The sequence below is a fragment of the Lygodium microphyllum genome, chromosome 14 (genome assembly GCF_053477565.2).
Source record: "Lygodium microphyllum isolate KBCC chromosome 14, Lygodium_microphyllum_v1.1.10, whole genome shotgun sequence".
Taxonomy (NCBI): domain Eukaryota; kingdom Viridiplantae; phylum Streptophyta; class Polypodiopsida; order Schizaeales; family Lygodiaceae; genus Lygodium; species Lygodium microphyllum.
The window spans coordinates 70277827-70286713 of NC_141148.1; positions in this window are offsets into that span (position 1 = coordinate 70277827).

Here is an 8887-nt window from a genome sequence, read left to right on the forward strand (position 1 = left end):
ACCATGGATGTCATTATTGGCTTCCCTTTTACCAAGAAAGGATGGAAAAATATATATATGGTAGTTGACCACCTTACCAAGGCTACCCACTTTATCCCAACTAAGACCCAATACATTGCCTCTCAGGTGGCCACTCAATTTATGGAATATGTATTCAAGTGGCATAGATTAACAAAGTCATAGTGTATGGTTAGGATGCCAAGTTTATGAGCAACTTTTGGTAGGTAGTTTTCATATCTATGGGCACCAACATTGCTCCATCCACTACATACCACCCACAAACAAATGGCCAGATCGACATGATAAATAAATAGCTTGAGGCATACCTACAACACTTTTGCCATATTTCTGGAGCAAGGCATCCTATGATTGCGATCGGTAGTACAACTACCACAAATGAGAAAGTATTATGAACAATGACTATACTCCAAATAGCAAAATATGCAGGTCACTTACAATCCATTCGTAGTACAAACCTAACATATCTTATGCCAATCATGGGATTTTAGCCCTGATAATTGGTCGTCTTTAGAAAATGCAGACCTGAGAAAATGCATCATCCCTATCAGAGTGCGGATAGATTTGACTATTTGTTTCACAATACGCTCTTCTTTAGTGGACAAAACCCAAGGAGTGTAAGGTAGCTGCAAGCGACAATCAATACTCGACTGCGGCCAAGCGCCTCCATCTTTCCTACCTCCTTCAAATCCATTCGTGCCCCTATAGTGTCTCTCTTTCATATGATGTGGTCCCATAGCAAGCTGCCCACGTTCTTGAAAATATGCATGGGATCCAACAAGTGGTTGATCTGTAAGTGGGTCCAATATGGCAACTCGTAAGAAAACTTAGAACCCTCGCATTCCATTTGGATGTGACTCCATGTAGACCATTTTTAGCTCGTACCAGCTTTGGCATTCATATGTGTTGGAGGCCTTCCAAGAAAACCTTCCCTAAGTTCATGACCCTCTGGCAAGAAAGTGGCATGTCTTTGATATACCATCTTCTTCATGGGTCATGACCTTCGGGAGTCTAATTGTAGTCTGCACAATGGACATGCATGATAGCCTGAGGTAACCAAACCTGTCCCAACACCTCTATCCAGTGAATACAAACTTGAACGAGCTATGATAGCTATTACCAACGAGAATGGAAGCCTACTTACCTGAGCACTCTTTGAATCCCAAAAAGTCATACATCATCCACATGAGAATGGCTCGAATATTGGTAGACCACCATCGACCATTGCGCTTGCTCATATCTTGCACAGTGACCCTCTCCTCCCACAAAATATTAAGCTCATTGACTAATGGATAAAGATACATGTCCATATTTTTGACTTTATAGTGGCCGGAAACGAGTAAGCTAAGGATGAGATGTCCTTTCTTTGTAGAAAGCCATGGAGGGATATTGTAGTTGACAAGGACTATAGGCCACACACTGTAAGAAGTTGATCGCAGACCAAATGGGTTCATACCATCCATTGCAAGACCGAGCTGAAGATTCCTTGGCTCTCTAACAAAGCCTGGGAAGGTAGAGTCAATGTGGCTCCATGAGTGTGAATCCGTTGATATTCGTTGAACTCCATTTGTGGACCTATTCTGCGCATGCCACATTGTCAAGCTCGCCATGCGAGATGTACGAAACATGTGGTTTATGCGGGGGATAAGTGAAAAGTGTCTAAGAACTTTTTGACGGATGGTTTTCCCTTGAAATTTCTATCAATACCTATGATAACCACACTTTGGACATGTCTCCATAGTCTCGTATTCTCCTCGAAATAGTATACAATCGTTGATACATGTATGGATGCTATTGTAGTCCATGCCAAGCTTTCGTAAAACATGTCATGCATCATCACGAGACTGAGGCATGGTATTTGTAAGTGATAATATATGATACTTTAATAACCTTTAAAAATCATAAAACACCTTGAAAAATCACAAATTTTTTTTATGATAGTACCGAAAAGAAATCAACGAAGCATACATACAAGATACCTAATCAACTCGGTCACACTTGCATCGCTCCACCCATATTTTGCTTGTATACTTAGGAGTGCAAGCAGTGTCTTCAGGCAAGATATTGGACACCCATCATATAATGGTATGGATGCTTCCTCTCTAAGCGGATCAGAAGTCTCAACATCCATGGGAATCAATGCATTGATCATTGCCTCTATCTCAAGCTCCAAGATTGTAGGTAATTCTTGAAGGTTGTTTGTCTCCTCTGGTATTGACGGTATAGATTGAGTAGTACCTTCCAAGTGGTGGATTGGCTCAGGCACTCCATCCATCACACACCCATGAACTCTTCTAATTGGCCACAAAGGGTGCACTCCTCTTTGGGATGAGACGTCATCTCCTTGGATAGAAAATTTGCCAGCCACACCCAATCTTTTTGTATATGGTATTCAATTATTTGCGAATACAATGCATGATTGATATTAAATATTCTTACCGTTTGCTCAAAATCCAAGATCGCCTGATCAATGATCTCAAATTGAAACTTTCCAAAGCATCGTATGTGTTTTATAGACAATCGACATTTTCGTCTAATTTCCAGCTTACATTTAGAGCAAGGCTATGGGACACGCTGATTAAGATATGCCTCGCGATCTTGAACATCATGACCTTCATCGTTTTCCATTTTGTCTACATTATGACAAACAATTTGTTTTTATTATCATTCTTTTTTTCTTTCTTAAATTGCTTGAGAAGGTATTTCTTCTCTTATAACTCAGCAAAAATTAACGTATATAAATTCTCCACCCACCACCCACAAATTAATGTATATCGGAGTGTTTCCTATCTTGTGGTATTGCATTGGACCTCACTGGACCTCGTCACTACTTTCTCTTTGTTTTTTATCCATTCATTATCTCCTCTCCTTCCATCTCTCTTTCTTTTTCTTTTTCTTTATTATGTTGTATATTTATTCCCTCTCTCTCGTTCCTTCTTTCTTTTTCTCTTCCTTCCTCTCTCTCATTTCCTTTAACAAAACATATATCTCTCTCTACAACAACAACAACAACAAGAACAACAACTACTACTACTACTACTACTACAATAGCAAACAAGAAAAGAAGAAAAAACTACTACTACTACTACCACCACTACTACAGAAACAACAACAAATAAGAAAACTAGACAACAATAAACAAGAAAACAAAAAAAAAAACTATTACTACAACAACAACAACAAAAACAACAAACAAGAAAACCACTACTACTACTACAACCACGACTATGACGACTATGACTACGCCTATGCCTACGACCATGATTTTGACTATGACCACAACTACCACTACCACTATAATAAACAAGAAAAGAAGAAAAAACAACAATAATAACAACTACTACTACTACAATAACAATAAATAAGAAAAGAAGAAAAAAATTCTACTAATACTACTATAACAACAACAAAAAATAAGAAAACTAAACAACAATAAATAAGAAAAGAAAAGAAAAAAAACTACTACTACTACAAACAAAAAAACTACTATTACTACTACTAGTACTAGTACTATAATCACGACTACGACCACCACAACAACTCTCTCTCTCTACTACTACCACTACCACTACAATAAAAAAGAATAGAAGAAAAATCAACAACAACAATAACTACAACAACAACAACAAAAAACAAAAAATGAAAAAAAAACTACTACTACAACAACAACAACAACAACAAACAAAAAATAAAAAAAAAACTACTACCACTACTACAACAACAAAAAACAAGAAAACTAAACAACAATAAACAAGAAAAGAAAAAAACTACTACAACTACAACAACAACAACAAAAACAAACAAGAAAACCACCACCACCACCACCACCACCACCACCACCACCACTACTACTACTACTACTACTACGACTATGACTATGACTATGACTACGACTACAATAAACAAGAAAAGAAGAAAAAACAATAACAACAATAACAACAACTACTACTACTACAATAACAACAAACAAGAAAAGAAGAAAAAACTACAACAACAACAACAAATAAGAAAACTACTATTACTACTACAATCAGGACTACGATGACTACGACCACGACTACAACTACCACAACAACAACAAACTAGAAGAGAAGAAATTAAACAACAAATACTACTATCACTACCACTACCACTACTACTACTACGACTACCACAACAACAAAAAATTAAAAAATAAGAAATTAAACAACAAATACCGCTACTGCTACTACAACAACCACAAAAACAACAAACAAGAAAATAAGAAATTAATCTCTAACTACCACTACCACTACCACTACCACTACCACTACTACTACCACCACAACAACAACAAACAATAAAAAAAGAAAAGAATAAATAAAACAAAAACAACAATTCTCCCTTCTTCTCTCTCTCCCTCCCTCTCCCTCTCCCTCTCTTTCTCTCTTTCCCTATTATGTTTAATGTTTTGTCCCTCTCTCTCTCTCTCTCTCTCTTGTTCCTTCTTTCCTTTTCTCTCTTTCTCTCCCTCTCTCATTTCCTTTTCTCTCTTCCTCTCCCTTTCTCATTTCCTCTCTCTCCCTCTCCCTCTCTTTCTCTCTTTCCCTATTATGTTTAATGTTTTCTTCCTCTCTCTCTCATTCTTGCTTTCCTTTTCTCTCTTTCTCTCCCTCTCTCATTTCCTCTTCCTCTCTCAATACACATGATTTTGAACAAAAACAAGTAAAAGAAAAAGAGAAAACACAAAAACAAAGCAAGAAGGAACAATGCACTCACCATAAAGGCTCGAGAATGGATTTGGTGGCTCCTCTTCACGACGGTAGCTCCTCTTCGCCCTCCGTACACTTCCTCATCTTCTTCGCGAATGGCATCGGCGGCAGTGAGAAGATTTCCTTCTCCCTCTTTCTCTCTTTCTCTCCCTCTCCCTCTCAAATGCAAGATAGAGTTCACTCTCCTTTTTGCTCTCTCTTTTGTGTACTCGTGTAAAATAACGCGCTCAGATTTTGGCCCGCGTTTTTTCATCTGAGCACCATTGCTATTTGTGTCACTATTAGCGTCGCATTTGTGACACTAATAGCGATGTAAATAGTGGTGCTACTATTTTGCATCGGAAAGCGCCGTCACTATGCCTCCATATCCTTGTAGTGAAGCGGTCTCGTTACAATTGGTATCAGAGCCAAACTTTGTGATGATATGTGATTGATTTATGTATGGCTTGTAGACATATCTTAAAGAGAATATCCTAAATAGTATGGCTTGATTATCAAGCACCTTCAACACCCACAAATGCTAATGTGCAAGAGAAGAAATTCATTCTCAAGAAAATTAAGACACCCGAGTTTGATGGAGAAGGGATAGACATTGCAAGAGAGGCCGAGATATGGATTGAGTCCATGGATGATTATTTCTCTACTTTAGGAACCACTTTCTCCAATCGAGCAATGATAAGAAAACTTAAGTTAGTTGGCCAGGGCTTGGATATGGTGGAAGCAATGGTGCAAAGATCAAGCTGTTTCTGAAGCCGTTGTCACTTGGGCTCAACTAAAAGATGTTGTATGTGGATGATACCTTCCGCCAACCTACCAAACTTTAAAGATGAATGAATTCTTCAAGATCAAGCATCTGGAATTAACCTTGGAAGCCTACTACTTGAAGTTTGTAACCCTACTAAAATATGCACCACCTATGGATATTGCACAGCAAGTATCCAAGTTTTGCCATGGCATGAACACTCCTCTAAACCACCCTCTTGAAGCAATGCATCCAATACACTTGCAAGATGCATTACTTCAAGTGACTCCAATCATCAAAAAATTTAAATTAGGAAATTATAGCAAAGATGATTCTCGAGATCAGGACAAGAGATGTCACCTGTGCGGAGAGATAGGGCACATATGGTAGGAGATGTCCCCACCCTCAATGTTTTCACTGCAATGAGTTAGGGCATATCCAAGTAGAATGCCCTAACCAAAGTCCAAAATACAATGAACATCCAAGGAAACGAGGCTACACAGGTGCAGTCTTTGGATATATGGAGGAATCAGATGAAGACGAAGACCTAGAACCCACTACACCTCTTCAGGATGATTAGAAATCCTAGAAATTCTATCAACATGTAATACAACTCATATTGCAATAAACCCTACTCTTGTACTTATAATTAATTGCAATAATATGAGTTTCACTACTTGAATTATTACAAGTAGTGTAGTGGACACATGGTGGGTCCTAACCTAGAAGCCTTAAGTCCCATTAATGCTTGTCTTCCCTAGTTCTTATTCCGAGATGAGGACATCTTGATTTCTCTAAGGGGGAGAGGATGTAACGTTCCGCCGCAGCCATATCACTGTAGCCATAAGGCCCCCCCTAATTTTTATAAAGTAATCAAAATTTATTTTATCACCCCTCCCTTGTCATCATCAACACAAAGAGGGAGTGGACTCAATGAATGGGAGGAAAGCAAATGACATGGAGGATATCAACGATGACTAGGAGTAGGAGTGGAAGAAGACGATGAAGTTAAGGGCAAGGCCATCGGCCCTCCATGCCACCTTGACTAGTCCACTACAACAGACTCCCTACACCTCTCCACCCTTTCCATGTTCCCCCCCCAAATAATACCTCCTTACCCTTATAAAATATGCCCCCCTTAAACGAATGAAGGATATACTACCCCTTGCCCCCCTTTTGCTACCGTGAGATAGAGAGAGAGACCCCCTTCTTGCTACTAGCTTGTGGTAAGAGGAAGAGAGAGGGAGAGGAGGAGAGAGGGAGGGAGAGAGGAGGCTTGAAGGGCTTGACACACTATTCCCCCCTTTTGTTTCCAAGGGAGAGAGAGGGAAAAGAAAGGGAGGTGAGAAGAGAGAGGAGAAGAAGAAGAGAAGGAGAGAGAGAGAGAGAAAGAGGGAGAAAGACTCCTTGAAGATTCTCCCCTTGTATTGTCCACTCTCCTTTTTTGGAAAATAATAATAAAGTATTTTACCACATTAGAAGTACGTTGAGCTTGCATGCTTGACAAATCACACGGTAAGTAACCTAACCTAGAGGAAGTTCAATCTCAAAACTCTTGTATGTAGTTAACACAAACAACGACTATAAGGATTAGATCTAAGATGTCTTGAGATCCATCTGATAGTGACTATGTGATCAATCCTATTTGGGGTTGGGCTAGATGCAACAACAAGCTTAGGGCAAGCAAAGAGCTCAAGGATTAGGAACACCGAAGTCAAAGAAGCAATGCTTTTGTACTTATTGGGGAAAAGGTCAGGTTGTCGATCAAAGTGAGTGCTCAATAGAATTTACATTCTTGCATTGTTGTATAAGACCTTGGCATGTGTCTTCGGTGACATGTTAAGTAAATTTTGCATGGAATCCCTTAGATCCCAAGGGGGAGAGTGAATATGCAATGGAAGGGTTATCGGGACTATTCTTGCAATGTTGGCAAGGAGTACCATTGTTTGTTGGTTGATCAAATAACGTCCTAAATGCTCTTGCATTAAATTCACTGTTGCATGTGATCTTGATGATTATTCCAAGTGCTTATGATTGATGGTAAATGCATGGCAGGGGTCTATGATGACAAGTTGCCGTGGAAAATAAAGGAATGTTTCCTTTGAAGATGATATTAGGTTGATTGCATTGATTGTGCCTGATTCTAAATTGGATTAATTAAAGAAGGATATTTGCACATGTGGATCATATCCAAGATCTCGCACCGCAGATTACCTCGAGAGGCCACTGCTCGATTCACGGGCAGAAAGTCAAGTGGTGAAAAGGCCAACCACAGAAGTTGTGTGTCACTCCTAGGTCGCTTGGGGTCAGTGGAGCTCTAGACACCCCTTGAAGAGTTTGGAATGGAGTTGTAGACTGCCATGAGCCCAATGTCTAGGGCGTTGGAAGATCCTATTCTAGACACTTTATGGAAATTATGGTGCCATGTGATTTGGACCGGGACTTTTGTTGGATAGAAGGGATATATAATTCTCCTGTATGGGCAGGAGACAAAGTGTAACTTGAGATAAGTCAAGGAACTTATTTGAACTTATTTATCAAAACACTACTTGCTCTATTCTCATGTCTGTGCCATAAGTTACGCGAAAAAACCCTGTTCCCTAAAAGGCTTAATTAATAAAGCTAATTTTAAATGTCACACATAAATGTGATAGGACCTAATTGGGAAAATAAAGCTATCAAGGGAAGTAGGTGGGCGAAACTCTCGACGGGTGTGTCCTACGGCAGGGTGGTCCCAGAGAACTGGGAGGCTTCTCACAAGGTTCTACCATTGTTTGATCTTTAGGCGTTGCTAGGTTAGATCCTGATTCATGTTGTTTTAAGGGACCGAAATGGGACTATGCCCTATGGGCAGAGAGATTGAGCGGTGCATCCCTCTCGTTTCCCATTCTCTTTGAGCCAAGTGCGGCATGGGTATTCTTTGGCTTGGGTATCTCTGTGTAAAGCAGGATGTACAAGACCCCACGCTAGAATGCTGCCAGGAAACCTTGAACACTAGGGACTCAAGTTTGAGGTTGATCCTAGTGGGTTCGGCCGTGAACGTTTCATTGCGAGGCAGACTTGGGAAACCCTAGGCAAAAAACCTTGTGACATTTGAGTGACATTCCATGGGAGTGCTGCGCGGCGTCGCTTAGACTCGTCTGTCGATGGACCGCTAAAAACATGCCTAGGCAGTCGATAGGTGGGCTCGTCACAATAAGTATCCTTCAAGTTAATTGCATGATTTCTAGTATAATCTTTATTGTTTGTGCTAGCTTTTAGAAAATCCTCTTTGTCAACTCGATCTAGCTATTTTTCTTGGTGAAGGATGATATAGCAATGAGCTTATTAATGGTGGATATGATATGTAGTCTTTTAAGTTTCTAAGGGATCTTGAAAGTTGAAGGTGTTATAAACA